This window comes from Neophocaena asiaeorientalis, unplaced genomic scaffold (assembly GCF_003031525.2).
Source record: "Neophocaena asiaeorientalis asiaeorientalis breed wild unplaced genomic scaffold, Neophocaena_asiaeorientalis_V1.1 scaffold29, whole genome shotgun sequence".
NCBI lineage: Eukaryota > Metazoa > Chordata > Mammalia > Artiodactyla > Phocoenidae > Neophocaena > Neophocaena asiaeorientalis.
Genome location: NW_020174423.1, coordinates 1,206,964 through 1,224,660, shown reverse-complemented (window position 1 = coordinate 1,224,660; position 17,697 = coordinate 1,206,964). Strand labels below are relative to the sequence as shown.

At 39.8% G+C, this 17,697-nt stretch overlaps 1 protein-coding gene across 6 annotated transcripts in view; it reads right to left on the bottom strand.

The window, feature by feature from the left end:
- The window catches only part of NCALD (neurocalcin delta), a 405,737-nt gene that overhangs the window by 134,635 nt on the left and 253,405 nt on the right, over positions 1-17,697 (bottom strand). Inside the window, exon 5 of one of the 6 annotated variants that reach the window (XM_024756600.1) lies at positions 12,696-12,976. The exons of the other annotated variants lie outside the window; for them this stretch is intronic. The gene's annotated coding sequence lies outside the window, so the exon portion shown is untranslated. The remainder of the gene's footprint in view (positions 1-12,695; positions 12,977-17,697) is intronic. 6 annotated transcript variants of the gene reach the window in all.

Below are 17,697 nucleotides of genomic sequence, written 5' to 3'. Positions count from 1 at the left end.
AATCTATTAAGCCACTCTACGTCTTTTGATTGTAGAATAGCCCATTTACATTTAAAATAATTATCGACAAGTATGGAATTAGTACTGCCATTTTGTTCACTGCTCTCTGGCTGTTTTGTACAGTTGACCCTTGAACAACATGGGTTTGAACTGGGTGGGTCCACTTATATGCAGATGTTTTTCAGTAAATATTACAGTATGATACAATCTGCAGTTGATTGAATCCATGGTCAGTGCCCCTAACCCCATGTTGTTCGAAGGCCAACTGTAACTCCTCTTATTCCTTTTTTCCTCTCTTGCTCTCTTCCTTTGTAATTTGATGATTTTTCTGTAGTGGTATACTTTGATTCCTTTGTCTTTATCTTTTGTGTATGTACTATAGGTTTTTGTTTTGTAGTTACCATGAAGATTATATAAAACATCTTATATTTGTAACCATCTATTTTATGCTGATAACAACTTAACTTTGAATGCATACAAAAACTCTACATTTTTACCCCCCTATATTTTATGTTTCTGATGCCACAATTTACATCTTTTTATAATGTGTATCCATTAACAAATTATTGTTGTTATAGTTATTTCAAATACATTTGTTTTTATACTTTACATTGGAGTTATAAGTGATTTACCCCCCGCCATTATAATATTAGAGTATTCTGAATTTAACTAGATATTTACTTTGCCAGTGAGCTGTATCTTCATATGTTTTCATGTTATTAATTAGTATTCTTTCATTTCAACTTAAAGAACTCCCTTTAATATTTCTTGTAAGGCTGGCCTAATGGTGATAAAGTCTTTTAGCTTTTATTTGTCTAGAAAACTCTGTATCTCTTCTTCAATTCTGAAGGATAATTTTGCCAGTTAGAGTATTCTTGGTTGGCAGTTTTTTCTTTCAGTACTTTGAATATATCATCCCACTTCCTTCTGGCCTGAAAGGTTTCTGCTGAAAAGTCTGCTTATGGTCTTATGGGGTTCCCTTATACATAACAAATTGCTTTTCTCTTGCTGCTTTTAAGAATCTCTCTTTGTCTTTACCTTTTGGAAGTTTAATTATAATGTGTCATGGTGTAGGTCTCTTTAAACTTATCCTATTTAGTACCTTTTAGGCTTCCTGGACCTGGATGTCTGTTTCTTTCCTCAGGTTAGGGAAGTTTTCAGCCATTATCTCTTTGAATTAGCTTTCTACCCCTTTCTCTGTCTCTTCTCTTTCTGGGATGCCTATAATGCATATATTGGTCCACTTGGTTCTATAGGTCCCTTAAATTATCTTGACTCTTTTTCATTCCTTTTTTTTTTTTTTTCCCTGCTCTGATTGGATGAATTCCACTGACCTGTATTTGAATTTGCTGATCCTTTCTTCTGCTTGATCTAATCTGCTTTTGAACCTGCTATTGAATTGTTCAGTTCAGTTATTGTAGTCTTCAGGTCTATGATTTGTTTGGTACTTCTTAATATTTTCTATCCCTTTATTGAAATTATCGTTTTGTTCATGCATTGCTCTCCTGACCTCAGTGAGTATCTTTATGACCATCATTTTGAACTCTCTATTTGGTAAATCACTTATCTCCTTTGTATTAAGATCAGTTTCTGGAGATTTATCTTGTTCTTTTGTTTAGAATATATTCCCTTATTTCTTTATTTTCCTTGACTCTTCTGTGTTTGTTTCTGCACAGTAGGTAAAACAGCCACCCCTTCTAGTTTTGGTCTCATGTAGGAGATGAACCTCATCAATCAGCCTGGCCCAAGCTCAAGTTGCCTCTCCAACCTTTGTAATTGTCTAAACTGCCATCTTTGTTGTTAGTAGCTCACAGGAGTTGAGCGTTCAAGACCCATGAGCGTCCCAAAGGAAAGGATTGCAGTCAGCACCTAGATACAGGCTAATTAGAAGCCTGATTCTCAGGTAGCAGGTGGGAAAGTATGCAGTCAAACCCCTTCCAAGGAGAAACTGGGAGACAGGCTTTTTTGCCTGCTTCCTCTGCACTGTGGATGCTCAAATTTAGAAAGGAAGATAAAGTGTTTCACATGGCTATGCCATAACTTAAACTAACATTAAGTTTGAGATGACTATGGCATGTCCAGATGGAGACATGTCAGGGGGTCAGATGAAATATATAGGCTAATTGGACAGTCACCAGTGGAAAGTAGAAAATGAAATCATGGGTGTAGAAAAAACATATAATGTGAAAAATGGATTAGAGGGGAAAAGGGAAGATCCCCAGAATAGAAAATTTGGAAATAAAAAAAGACAGTGGTATCTTAGAAACTCAATGCTCTTAAAAGTCTATTGCATTGTTGATGCCACATTACTTGTTTCTAATGATAAGATCTTAGCAATACTTTTCTCTTCTTTCCTTTGAAGCCTATAGGTGATCAAATGTTTATATCTTCGTGAACACTCATACTTCTTACTGAGACATTCTTAGGGTTTCATCTCAGGTTGAGTCACTGCATTTGAAATAATCTTTGCAGGACACTAGAGGTTACCTAAAGGCACTTTGAGGATAGGAAAAGATGAAGAATGGAATCTAAGCTCCATCCCTGCAATATATACTACAGCAGCTCTGATCTTATTTATTTCTATATTGAGCTTATGTGTAAGTTTCTATTTGAAGGAAGAGTTCTGCTATTAAGAAAAAAAAAAGACAAAGAAAACTACTGGTCTTGGTGAACCAAAAATCACAATATTTTAACATAAATAGGAAATCTTATGGTATAATTAATGAATCAAAAAATTTTCCTCTGGGGTAGAAAATCCTCCTTGTTACCAAGGTATAAGGGGCCCCTGGAATCCAGGGTCATCCTACTTTCCCAGCTCTGTGGCTTGCCACTTTCCACCAAGCTAGACACACTCTCCAGACATAAAATAGCCTCTCAAAGTACTGTGTCATGACACACACAGATTTTTTTTTATAAAAGATGTCCTGACTCCTTCATCTGCTGGCAAATTCCTGCTTTCTGTTTAAGAAGTCAGTTCAGATGTCTACCTTCAGTGATGCCTTTCTTAACTCCCTCCCTATTCCTCACATAAGTTATTCCTTCCACTCTGTTTATAATTATAGCACTTTGCTAACATCTCTGTCATAATCCATTTTATATATTTTTGACTCTCTTCCCCACCATGCTGTGAGCTCTTCCAACTCTGGGTCCCAGTGCCTACTGATTTAATAAATGAAGACAATATCAAAACTGCTTATGAGCCAAGCGTTGCTACCATACGATTGTGACATAGCAAAACACGGAATAAATAATAAGATGCCACGATGTGATTTCATTTTAACTTGCCCTTACTACACAATGTCCATCTTCCTCCTCAAACTCTGTCTCCTTTTTGATTCATAGTTCTTTCGGATAATAGAGTTTCAATAAGACCTATTTGGAGGCACAACTACTCATTTTCTCTTTGGCATTTGTGAATTTCCAACATGGCTCCCATCCCAAAAACAATCTAATACTGACACAGCCAAGACAATACAAATGCACATATCTACTCATTCAGAGATATTCTGACTTCTCTCTCCTACAGAACTCTGACTTTTCACTGAGTTCTAGTCTCCAAGAACAAGGCCAGAAGAAATAATGTAATGTAACACTGGTTTCCGATTTTCTGCTAATGCCATTGATCTTGCTATTACACTTCTTACAGTATCTTTAATTTGCTCTTCTATCTCCAAAGGAAAAGGGGAAAGAGATTTATGTGCTGAATAGGGTAGCAAGTCAAATTCTGTTGTCTGCTGAGAAGACGGAGACATCGAGGAAATGGAGGTGAAAGAGGGAGGACAAGATATAGTTCTTTCTCTCCCAGGGTCAATAACTATCTCTGCTTCAAAGAGGTTGGGGAAATCATGATAAGTCAACAAAATTAAAGAAATCAGTAGCATAATTAATGCATTTGGTTTGCCCGTTTTAGTACTGAATAATCCATATCCCAGAAAACCCCTTTTGTATATATTTTAATTTTTCTACAATGAAACAACATAATCTATAATGAACTTATTGAATAAAACAAGTTTGTTTGTTTTTTTAAGGTAGGCTAAATGCTTGAATACAACGATTCTCAGCTCTAGTGAGTATACTAATCACCAGAGAAACCTGTAAGAATGTAGTCCTGGACTCTGCTCCCAGACACTCTGATTCTTTTGGCTTTCATGGGACCCAGGGTTCTTTATTTTAATCAGCACTGACATTCCCTCCGCTTCCACGCAGTGATTCCCATGCAGCTGTCCTGACGGTCACATGTTGAGAATGATTGCTCTGGGGAGCTGTGGGGGCAGAACATGCCCCCTCCCCGCAAATGCCCATTTCCTAATCCCCAGAACCTGTTACGTCCCAATGGCAAAGAGGAATTAAGTTTACTTATGGAATTAAGGTTGCTAATCACCTGACCTTAAAATGGAAAAGTATTTTGGATTAACTGGGAAGTGCAATCACAAGAGTCCTTAAAAGTGGAAGAGGGAGGCAGAGTAAAAATCAGGAGAGGAGCTGTAATGACAGAAGGAAGGTCAGAGCAATGTGATATGTGGAGGACTCAACCCACTGTTGCTGGCTTTGAAGATGGTGGAAGGGAGCCAGGAGACAAGGAATTTGGGTGGCGTCTAGAAGTGGAAAAATGAGGAAACATATTCTCCCCTAGAGCCTCCGGAAGGAACCGGCCTTGCCTACACCTTGATTTTAGCCCAGTGAAGTGCGTTTTGGACTTCTCACCTCTAGAACTGTAAAATGATAAAACTGTGTTATTTTAAGTCATTAAGTTTGTAGTAATTTGCTATTAGCAGCCAAAGGAAACCAATACAGGCTGCTTAGTTTTTCTTGGCTTGAGTTAGTTATCAGGGCTGAGGAGCCAAGAGACCGGGCTAGCTCTGCCCACAGGGGAAGTTCACTGAGGAGCTCATTAAACCCTTGCCCTTTCCCTCTGGGTCACTGGGGTTTTCAGCACTCACTCCCTTTCCCTCTGGGTCACTGGGCTTCTCAGCCCCCCCCCCCCCCGACCCCCCGGGTAGTCCCACTGTGGTTCTTGCTGGTAGAGCACAATATATACAGATGCAAAAAGCAGGGGTTGAACATTTGGATGGGAGGAGCAGAGGGAACAAAGAACTCATAAAGAAACTTGAAGACACAAACTGAGCAATGCAAAACTGGGATTTTAAGACCACACATATGATATTTTTTAAAAAAGGAAAAAACTAACCAAAGTATATAAGTGCTCTACTTCAAGAAAAGTAAACATGAAAACTGCAATGTAAAAGAACAAATACATTAAATGGTAATGAATCGTTGGATAACTGGGTGAGTACCTGCTATAAAGACAATCTTAGACTGCCACTTGTTCTCACATATTTGATTGCATTTCTCACATATATGACTCCGTTTGAAACTCTCTGGTTTCATGAGATAGAAAGGGAGATGAGAAAATTACTGTTCACCCAAAGAAGAAGCCTTATCCACAGCAAGTTAGTTCTTAGGGCTGCATGTGTACCTGGGTCTTGGCTTCATGTACAAGTGCTTTTGTTTTTCACTGTAGAATGCTGTGATGGATAGAAGATATAATCCTTGCCCTTAAAGAACTTATTATCACTTATTATCTCATAATTATGTAATTGTCATTGCAAAAAAAAAATCCCTCAAATTTGCAGAAGGGTTCATTACCAGGCTGCCCTTAAATAGTAAAGAAGACTGTTATGTTCCCTGATACCACTAAGTATTCATTTATAGGCTTTTAACTACCACACCTGACAACGAATTAGAAGTTACTGTGAATTAAAATCAATCAAAACCAAGAAAATATTTCACAGATATTATAAGTTAATGGGGAAATGAATCAAATTATAAAAATTCGTTTCAGGCACAGTTGTGCAGGACATAGCTACTATATAAATTAAAGTGTATCTGAATAGTAATTAATGAACTACTACACAATTGTGACGTATTCTGGGACACAGCTGATTTCCCCTAAGTTATCCCTTTGAGGCCACAGATACAAAGCCTGTAACGTCCGGGCCGGTTTCAAATGAATAGTGTTTTCTTAATTATGACCATGAAGCCTTTCTTTGGCTTGAACTTTCTAAGTCTTGGACAAAAGTTAGAAGATGTTTAGCACATGCTTTTTCTGAAAGTAAATTATTCAAATTACAAGCAAATATTAACTAGTGATTAATTTCTAACAGCATAATAAAGAAGGAACATAATTTGGATAAACATTTTTTAAATGACAAATACCCGAGTATAGCTTTGCCCATTTCTCACAACTTTGACTACCGTCACTTACTGTTTAAATCTAACACTAGTTTTCCCTAATGGGGACAATAGAACCCTTCCAGTATTTTGGGAAGAGTCAAAGTCTGGTCACATGTCTTGCTCCTGGCCCCCTGGGATTAATGCCATATGACTAAAAGAAAACTTTTTCCAGCTTTCTCCGGCAGTTTATACTTTTAAAATGGCAGTAATAAACAACAAGGTCCTACTGGATAGCACAGGGAACTATATTCAATATCCTGTGATAAGCCATAATGGATAAGAATTTTAAACAGAATATATATATATATGTATGTATAACTGAATAACTTTGCTGTACAGCAGAAATTAATACAACACTGTAAATCAAGTATACTTCAATTTAGAATGATAGTCTCCTGTGCTTTCTTAAACAGAATTAAAATTAAAAAAAAAAAAAAAAAAAAAAAGTATACTTCAATTTAAAAAAAGGCCATTAATTATAATAGATGCTTGTAAGCACTTGATATTTCCCAACAGTTCTGCTGCAAATTTTTCCATATTTTTTCATTTAACTTTCTAATAACCCAATGAGGCCAGGGCTGTTGTTCTCTCCTTACAGGAAGTGAAGGCTCAGGAAGGAAAGTCAAGTCTGTAAATCCTCACAGCTGCTCAGCAATAGGCCTGGGTTCAAATCCAGGCAGGCTGACCCTGGACCCTGCTTCCTCCTCAGCACACCCACCAAGCTCCTCACCCCCACCGCCCCACGCCATAGCTTCTCATTGCCTTTCATCAGGTGTGAGGCATGACAGGGACAAATGCAGCATCTCTGTGGCTTGTGACCGTTTTTTCTCAACTCTGAGGTTTTTCTTTGACAAGCCAGATTTATTCCCTCAACCTGGATATTGGTTCTGTTAACTACAGGGATGAGGTTTCTTGTCATTTGTCAGTTTGGCCTCTGCCAAAGACTTGCTTTCAATTTTTAGAAAGATTGGATCTCCTCCTTTTTCTTTTTGGAATGTCTTAAAGCCATGTTTCTCACTTTTTTTTTTTTTTTTAAACTCCGGCTTCCTCTATCATCTGCTTTTCCCCAGCAGCCAGGAGGGTTTAGGCTAGCATTCCATTCTGTGGTTGGTATTCTTAAAAATAATAGGGGATTGGAAATGTAGGGATGATGCCTTAGCAGGCAGGACCCCATTCCTCCATGGAAATGGAATTCAGTGCCTTATCATTCCACATATATTGTGTCGGGGAGCCATTAAGTGCTTTGAAGAACACAAAAGCACTTTGAAGAGACCCGTGACTTTAACGTGCAACAAGACAGAGAACTGAACTACATGAATCAGCGATCAGAACACCACCTGACAATCAGAGAGTACTGTATACTTCTGAAAGCATTTTTACATACTTCATAGAACCTCAATTAACCTCATTCAACCTTATAAGACCCGTGAAGCAAGACTACTTACTGCCATATGGTGGTTCAGGAAACATTTTCAGGAAGCTTTTTATGTCAAATCACTCCCGAAGGCAACTCTGAGCTCCAGCCTCCCTCCAAGAGGCTAACAGTGAGTGAAATGCATCTACTTGCTACACATGGATATCAACAACCTATGACCACCAGGATCCCCCCTGCACTTTAGAATGCTGGAATGTCAGTGCTGACTAAGGCCGATGGGGTTAACGACAGACACCTGCATGGATGACTGGACTCTTAAATGCTGATGGAGAAAAGGGGCACAACCAGGAAAGGGGAGTGAGCTAAACATGTTAAGGTAACAAGAAACAGCTTATTATAAAAATTTGACCAAAAAAAACCTGTACATGCCCTATAGGATTGTTCTAATTTCCTAGAAGGATATAGAGTACTTGTAATTTTTATCTACTTTAAATGGAGGACTAAAAATAGAACTGTTCCATCAGGTAATCACAAAGATTGGTTACAGCCATGTAACTCAATTGCTCCCAACTGCAGATGAGACTCAAGGACTCAAAAACAAGAAGTCAGGGGCTTCCAGTTTCTCCCTGATCATCAACAGACCTGTACACATATGCATCTAAGATTGTGGCTTAAATATTCTAAACCCAGTTCTTGATTTCCCAGAATAAGAGAGATTTCGAATAATGAATACTCACCTGTTCCTAATTTCATTTTAACCGATGAAATTTTATCATTGTTGCCAATCAAACTGATACCAAAGAAGCAACCAAATACGATAGTTTGAATTTCTTTCCCTGTTGTGTTTGTTGGGGCTTGGGGGTATGGAAGTCAAATCCCTTTTCCTCTGATTTTGCATTTATGTGAGAACTCTTGGAGGGATATTCCTAGCCTCTTCCCTCCCTGCCTCACTGTCCTATAGGGAGAAGCAGTGTTTTCTTGAATCAGACCCTTGGGGATAGGAACTGAGCATGTGTAGTCTCAGCTGTCCCTCACTCTGTTTTTCCTCTTTGTGATACTAACTGCCTGCAGGAAGCATGAACACTTGTATGCTCTCAGCATATGCTTAGGGATGTGGGGCTTATCACTGTAAGGCACTCGCTCGCTCGCTCTCTCTCTCTCTCCCTCTCTCTCTCCCTCTCTCTCTCTCTCTCTCTCTCTCTCTCTCTCTCTCTCCTCTTTCTGATGGTAGTGGTGGTGGAGTGGGTGTGTATTTCTCCCATTCAATTTGAGTTCACAAGTCTTGGTCTCCAGTTTTGTTGACGTACTGGATTCTGGTGAAACAGATATCAACATTCTCTCCAACTACCCTCCTTCACTCAGTGCCAGCGGATTTCTGCTGTGGTATTTGGCAATACTAAACACTTGGCTTGGGGAATATCCTTGTGCCTTAAGTAATTTTTCAGGAGCCGTAGACTATCTTGTTTTCTAATTTCATGTGTATGAGGCCAGTGCTATAATACTTTTAAGTGTCCCATCAACTCTTCATATTTACTAAAAAGCAATCCACTTGGATGATTTTGTGTCTAACTCTATGGTACCCCCCTCATCTTCCTGATCTCTGTGTTGGAGTCCCCCAGGGCTTAGGTCTCGAAATCCTTCTCGTTTCTGTCCACATGCACCTTCCAGGTGATCTCATGCAGCCTCATAGTTTTAACTAAAATCTACACACTGATAATCACCAAGTTTGTATCTCCAGCTTGGTCCCTCTCCCCTGAACTCCAGACCCCTATGTTCAAATGCCTGCTCATCTATTTTTGCATGTTTAATAGGCATCTAGGACTTAGCATATACAAAACTGGCCCCTTGATCTTCTAAACCTGTCTCCTTCCCAGTCTTTCCCAGTCTCTTAATGGCGACTCCACTCTAGTTGTTCAAATCAAAAACCACGGTGTTATCTTCAACTTCTTTTTATCTCACACCCCAGACAAATTAGTAAATTCTGTTATCTGGCCCATCAAAACATACCCAGAATCTGAACTCTTCTCATTACCTCCCTTTCACCACCGAGTTTAAACACCGCAAACCATCACCAGGAGTATTACAATGGCCTCCTAACTGGTGTCACTGTTTCTGTCCCTAATCTCCTTCAGCCTCTTCATAGCACAGTGGCCAGAGGGGTCTGACTTACACTTTAAGTCAGATGATGTCAATTCTCTGCTCAAAATCTTCCCGTGCCCCCATCGCACTGAGAGTAAATGCCCAAGTCCTTCTCTTTGGGGCCCTATGTGGTCTGGCCCCCATTTCCTCTCAGACCACCATCTCCTACATTCCCCTCTACCCTCTCTGCTCCAGCCACTCTGGACGTCCGCTGTTGCCCAAACATCCCAGGCCCACACCTGCTGCAGGTCCTGGGCCTTTGTGCTCCCTGGGCCCGGCACAGCCTTTCTCCAAATTTCTGCCAGGCTCCTCCCTCATGTCCGTCAAGTTTTACTTAAAAGTCACCTTCTCCATGAGACCATCCCTGGCCATTCTACATGAAATCCCAAACTGCTGCTACTCCCCATTCCCCTACTCTTTTTCCTCCTTAGCAACCATCACTAAAATGCTATATATTTATCTTATTTATGTTGTCTTAAACATAAACTCCATAAGAACATGATGTTCTTGTGTTTTGCTCACTGCTCTATCTCAAGTACCTAATACAGGGCCTGGCACATAGTAGAAGCTCGATAATTATTTGTTGAATGACTAAACGACTGTGAAGTAATTTCTCAGAAATTTCTGAAGTAATTTTAAACTTTGCTTTAATGACAGAAGCTTTGATTCCTTTAGGTTTTTCACTCACAAGAGCAAAAGTTTTGGATTTTGAACTTTAATTCTTTGGGGCTTTGATTTTGGAGTTTTAATTGATAGACTTTACATTTTCTCTGTGAAATTCACAATGTGAAAAAAGTTTATACCACACTGAAGGCATCATCACATTGTTGGCATTTCATTAATATTTATCTTAAGATTGTCATTTAATCTCCCTGCCAAATTTCTGATGAGCCTATTGGACAATGTGGCGTGATTAGGGATGAATTTTTCAGCTTTGAGTAACTTAATTAATGCACCATCTCTGAACTTAGCATTGACATTCACTGTTCACTCATTCAATATAGTGTCTATTCCTAGGGATTCTGTGCTTTTTCCTTTAAACCACAGGTCAGTTGCAAATTGGAGAGTTGAATGGCCCTTGTGCACGTTTTTCTTTTCCTCACACAGGGTTTAAAATAAAACAAAAACAGATTTCTGGTTTTGTTCAAAAAATTCAGAAGATGTAGCAGCACTGGGTCCCCTTCCTCTGGGACATTGTATCTACCTTCTTTAGAAGGGCAGACAGTCTCTCTTTTCCCACAGACCAGCTCCAGGCATTCGATTCTGTCACCTGTCTGGCTGCTCGAAGTAATGCTGCTTGTAGATGTCAGCAACTGGCCCTGTTCTGAGTCTCTAGCTCCAGAGGGCCCTACTCTGCCTTTCCGTCGGCTGCACCACTCCTTATAGGTCAAGGAGCACGAGAGCTGAGAGCATGTGTCCACACTGAGCTGGCACTGACCTTCTCCAAAGGCAGACTACATTCCAAGGACTCAGGATCCCAGAACGTCCCGTCCGATTTTTCCAAGCCACCAATAGGACCTATGTGAACCCTTGCCCAGGTTGGCCCTCCCAAGGGCAGACAGGCAGTACTGCTGCTATTCCCACGGGCAGACAGAGCATCCCTTGTGTATGTGCAAGGAGGGGGCAGTTAGAGGATGGAGCTTGAAAATGCAGGACTGGAGAGTTCACGTGTATCTTAGGCCTCCCAAAGGTGTTTACCTCGCAGTCCCCAGAATCTGTTAATATGTTACCTTACATGATAAAAGGACTTTACAGACATGATGAAGTTAAGGATTTAGGATGGAAAGATTATCCTGGATTAGCTGGGTGGGCCCAATGTAATCATAAGACCTCTTATAAGAGGGGGGCAGGTGGATAAGAGTTAGTTGTAGGAAATAATGACAAGCAAGATATTGGAATTATGAGAGAAAGGGGCCATGAGCTAAGGAATGTAGGCAGCTTCTAAAAACTAAAAAACGTAAGGGAATGGATCATTCCTTCAAGGCCTCCAGAAGAAACGCAGCCCTGCTAAGACCTTGATTCACATTTCTGACCTTCAGAATGACAAGATGGTAAACTGGCCTTGTTTTAAGCCACTAGGTCTGTGGCAATTTATTACAGCAGCTACAGAAATCTAATACAGCTTGCTTGCATGGAAGGCCTCTCTTGAGAGGCCAGAAGGTGAAGGGCTGCAGGCTAAGGCTTCCATCTGTATTCTTGTCTCAGGCAGGCTCAAATATTAATTTGTAACAATACAGACTCAAAAGATATTGTTTCAGTGAAAGACTTAAACCAAAGTCTACACACGCAATCTAAGTTTTATGTGTCACATCTGTGCAGTGGCCAAAATGCCGGGTATTGTTAGAACAACAGTATTTGCGTAATCCATCCACTTATGTATTAGTCATGAAATTACTGAGGAGTGGGCCACAAAGAAGAATTTCATCAAATCATGATAAACCAGATGTAAGGAAGAATGATATTTTATTGGGGCTTGATTTCATGCATCTTTCTGACAAGCTTCAACCCAAATTTCCCTGTATCAAATTTCTCAAATATTTACTTGTGTTTTCTGTTCCCAGGAAACAGACACCATAGTATGTTGTTCTACAGGTCAAATATTGAGGAAATTAAAAACAGAAAATAAAAACAGGCCATCGGCATGGGCACAATGTTAATTCACGAGGGTTAGGGAATTAACGTCCTGATTTGCTCAACTCAGACTCTGACAATTTCCCTCAATTCATACACTTGAAATTTTTTCCCCATCAGAAATGTGACTGCTTCAGTGGTTTAGATCTACAGAACAATGACTCTTTTCCCAACTCAAAAGAAGTGCTAGAAATGAGTGTTCAGAGGATGGGCAAAAGAAATACCTAATGGAAAAAAAAAAAATCCATTTTCCCACAGTTTCCATTTTATCTTAGGGTAGTCTCTTAAATTTTGATTTGATTATATATATACTCACCACAAGTCACTTTGTTCACATAAAGTTCATGCGAAACAAACAAACAAGGATCCAAACCACATGAAAGAATCTGCTTCTTTTCCCTCTGGTCCAATAATCTAAGCTGTTATTTTGTTTGAATCATTCCAGGAGCCAGCCAAGGGCAGTGAGCTAAGCTGTCAGATCCACAGTAGCTCAGTGGCCCACACCATGTGATGAATCTTCTTCTGGAAGAAGCCAACTCACCACGGAGGCTGAGAGAGGCTTGACTTGGTCAAGGCCTTGACATCGTCTCGACAATTCTGAAAAAGTCAAGGCATACACAAAAATGGTCTTTTTTTTTTTTTCCTCTGGAGGTGAAAGTCCTGGAGAACTAAGATTTTATCCATGGGTCCGCCTCTAAAGAGAACCAATTATAAAATGGAGAAGAGAAAATAAATAGGGAAAGAGGCAAGGGGACCTTCCAGGGACAACGTTCTGAGCAAAAAAGAAAAATGAAGAAGGAAAAAAGCTGTCATAAGTCACCTAAAGTACATCTGGCAGAAAGTGACGTGAAAATGTAATTTCAGATGAGTGTTCTCTGAAGTCTGGAAAGAAACCAAAACCTTATAACTATCCTAGTTGAGGTTTTGGAAGAACAGTATACGAGGCTGCATGTCATGTGCTTTGAGTGCAATCTAATTCTTGGGCTTTTCCTAAATTCATCTCAGGAAGGGGTAATCAACAGCATTCTTGGTGCAGCTTGACAAAGAGTGTGCTGTCCTTTGGCTGAATCTGTTCTCTTGGATGTGTAGACCATACCTAGTCTCCTCAGAGCCTCCCAGTTCCTGTCCCCTTTTGGAAAGGATGGAAACCATATCAGCACTCCCTCTCAGAAAGCGCTATTTATTTTAAAATAGAAAAATCTGGAAAAATACAGAACAACATGGAAAATTTTCCTAATTGCCCCTTGTGCAGCTGCCTTGGCTCCTATCATACCCCTCTCCCCCACCCTCATCCCCGATTGAAATTCTGTGGTATTAGGATCATCAGCTTCTACCAGTCCAGTCCAATGCATGCTGTACCCCAACGCTATGCCTCTGCCCAACAGGGCTGTGACCATCTGCAGCACTTACTTTAGCTGTGTGCCAGGGAACACGTGCCCAAACAGAGATATTTTAATCCTCTGGAATTCAGATTTTTGAAAAAAATATTTACTCTTTAAATCTGACTGACCTTTGCAGATGTGTGGGTTTGAATCAATCAGATCTGTATTATGATAAAGGCTAAGGTCTTTTCCTTTTGTTATTAAGTAGGAAAGCATGCTAGGGAAAATCTAGACTCTTTTTTAACTCCTTCTGATAGTATTAAATCTATCTTTTATGCCAAGGTCATATGTCAAGGAGAAACTAACCTGCTCAGAGCACGATTCCGTTAGCAGGAAGTTTCTTGGAGATTACAATCCCTTTGGCCCTTCAAGTTGGCCCTCTGGTGTATCTAATCAGTTCTCACACCATGAATGAGAGTCCAAAAGTCAAAAAGGAGGAGGATATGAGGACCTCTACAAAATCTCTAACCTTTCATTTAATACTCTGCCTCTTTGAGAAACTGCATTTCCCTCCAGTGTTTTCCCTCACCATCACCTCACCCCCGTTGTTTTCCTGCTACTCTGTCTTACTCCTGTTAATTGCTCTTTCTCTCCAGCCCTTTCCTCTGCTATTCATTCCTATTTTTTAAGCCAGAAAAATACCTTTTTTCCCTCATTCCAGCTCCTTTTGGGCCTTTCCCTCAAAGAGAAAAAGCTTAGTCACTTCTGTTACTTCATTCCAAAATAAAGTGGACGTCTCCAGTGTCTTAGAATGGGATTCCCAATATTTTCACTGATAGGAATGCCTTTTTATATACTCCCAAGCTCTAAGATCACTGGGGGAAAGACACGGATGGCACTGAGACCCCTAGGGTGCTGCCCCTCACCTTCATGGAGGGGTTTCCCAAAGTGTGGAATGCATACCGCTAGCATTCCGTGAGACCATTTTAGGCAGTGCATAGTTATGGTGGATTGGGGTTGTGTATTTGTTGCAGTGTACGTTCGAAAAAATGTAGCTGGCGCATCAAATCTGCAATTTCACAGCTATTACTGCTTAAGGCAAATGTAAGTTAAAATATAAAGAGAGGGTGGTTTAAAGAAAGATATTAAGTAAAAATAGTACACAGAGAATATGGATATAGTAAAAATCATGAAGATAGAACATGAATTAAAACTTGGGAAGCCATTTAACAGAAATGACTTGGAACTAGGAAGAATGGGGCATGAGGTCAGTTTCTGGCTATACTTCCTCTTTCCTTGCAAAGCCCTGAGCTTGGGGCAGAGTGGGAACACAGCTGTTACCCAGGCAGAGATTCACAATTGCACACCAGGGATCAAAATATGCAGAAATTTTCCCGAATGGATAAATCAAATTCATATCCTGCTGTAAACCAAGGATAACACTGCCATTGAATTTACAATTAGAAGCATTCTGGTCCAACTCGTTCAGTTTAGAGGCTAAAAAGCCAGAAAGATTACATGACTTGGCCAGTATCTCCCTAAGTGAATAGCAGCAGAACTAGAACTCAAACCGCAAAGTTTGCTCATTCTAAATCTTTCTACTACGTTATTGCTGCTAGACGAGTCTTTCTGATGCCAACAAGTCTTATCTATTCCTGATTATATCTAGCTACATTTAAGAGAGTAGTGGGGGATAAAATCAGAGAGGTAACGTGAATGGTGGGAGGGAGACAGTGTCAGGACTTCAGGCCAGTATGAGGACTTTGTGGGGTCCAGCTCAAAGATGGAGCTGATTGCTGTATCTCATCTATGCAACAGAACCAGAGTAAGTGACATAAGCACTCAGAGAACAGTCACTGGGACAATCTGATACTATTGCTATAGAGTCCTCTTCTCAGAGCCTTCTTTCTTAACTTTTAATTTTAGAATAATTTTAGACACACAGAAAAGTTGCAAAGGTAATACAGAGAGTTTCCCAGCTTATCCTATTGCAGGATACACCATACACAGCCATGGTACATTTATCAAAACTAGGAAATTAACATTGGTACAATACTACTAAGTAAACTACAGGCTTTATTTGGATTTCCGCAGTTTTCCATTATCTTGCTGCTGTTGTTCCAGGATGCAACCTAGGATACCACACTGCATCTGTCACCATATCTCCTTAGTCTCCTCTGATCTGTGACAGTTTCTGGACTTTTCCTTGTTTTTCATGACTTCGACACTTTAGAATAGGTCAAGTGTTGTGTAAACTTTCTGTCAGTTTGGGTTTGTCTGGTATTTTCTCATGATTAGTTTAAGGAATCGGAGGAAGGATACCACCAAAGTAAAGTGCCCTTCATTTCAAGGGATAGATGCTATCAACATGACTTATCAACAAAGATATTAATGTTGACCCCTTGCTTAAGGTAGTGTCTGTGAAGTTTATTACTGAAAAGTTCCTCTCTTTTTCTTTCCATACTTTATGTGTTAGAAGTATGTCACTAAGTCCAGTCTACACCCAAAGAAAATTAAGCTCCACCTCCTGGATGGAGAAGTATCAAACAACTTGTGACAAAGGTTAAAACTACCACAGCAATTAGGAAGTATTTTGGGAGAGAGACTTTGAGGCTATGCAAATATCCTTTTTCTCCTAAAATTTTGCCCATTAATCTTAGGATTCACCACTGGATCTTGCCTGCAGCAATTATTGCTGCCATGTTCTAAGGATGATTTTTTTGCCCTCGTTTCTTCTACATTTCTAGTTTGGAATTTTTCTGTAAGAAAGATTTGTTCCTTCACTGCTGTTTGTTTGTTTATTTATTTATTCCATCATTTGTTTATATCAGTATGGACACATGGATATTTATTTCATTCTTGCGGTTATAACCTATACTAACACTATCATTACTTTTTTTTTTTTTTTTTTTTTTTTTTTTTGGCCGTTCCACGCAGCACGCGGGGTCTTAGTTCCCCGACCAGGGATCAAACCCGTGCCCCCTGCAGTGGGAGCGTGGAGTTCTATAACCACTGGACCACCAGGGAATTCCCACTTTTTTTCCCTTAAATTATAGCTTTGGCTATAGGGAGCTTTCAGGTTGACTCCTGTAACCTTTGACATGCTCTATCCTTTAAAAAAATAGCACTTTCAAACTTTCTAGCACTACAAGGTGCTCCAAATTCATCTTCTATTTTCCCTGCCTCAGCTCTACAATCAGCCATTCCTACAAAGAGCCTTGGTTTCTTTGATTGGAGAATGGTATTTAGAAACCAAGATGTGGGAGCTGGGTGTGTTCACTGTTACAGGGTATCATTGCTTCTAGGCTCTCTCAATAGACAGAGCTAGAAAATACATGTATGTACATGAACCCATCAATACACACATATCAATATTAATTTCTGTATCTATCTGCGTGTGAAAATATATATATATATGTGTGTGTATAGGAGTCTATATATGTGTGTGATATATATACTTGCGTCTACATATATGTATTTGTGTAAATATACATACATATCTGTCTATCTATCAGTATAAACATAAGATTATACCGATATCCTGAGATACTACTCAGCTACTTTGAATCAACTCGCCTAATACTGACACACAGTGTCATATTAAAGCCTCCACCTTGCATCTAAAATCCTAGTGAGAATAAATAAATAAAATCCTAGTCAGCAACTCTTATGGGTTGAATTGTGTCTCCTCAAAAAGACATGTTGAAGTCCTAACCCTCAGTACCTCAGAATGACCTGATTTGAAAATAGGGTAGTTGCAGATTTTATTAGTTAAGATGAAGTCATACTGGAGTAGGATGAATCCTTAATCCAATATGACTGGAGTCCTTATAAGAAGAGGAGAAGACAGACACACAAAAGGAAGACTGCCATGTGAAGACAGAAGTAGAGACTGCAGTTATGCTGCCAAGTACCTGGTACTTGGGGCTACCAAAAGCTGAAAGAGACAGGAAGATTCTTCCCTAGAGCCTCTGGAAGGAACATGGTCCTGCCAAC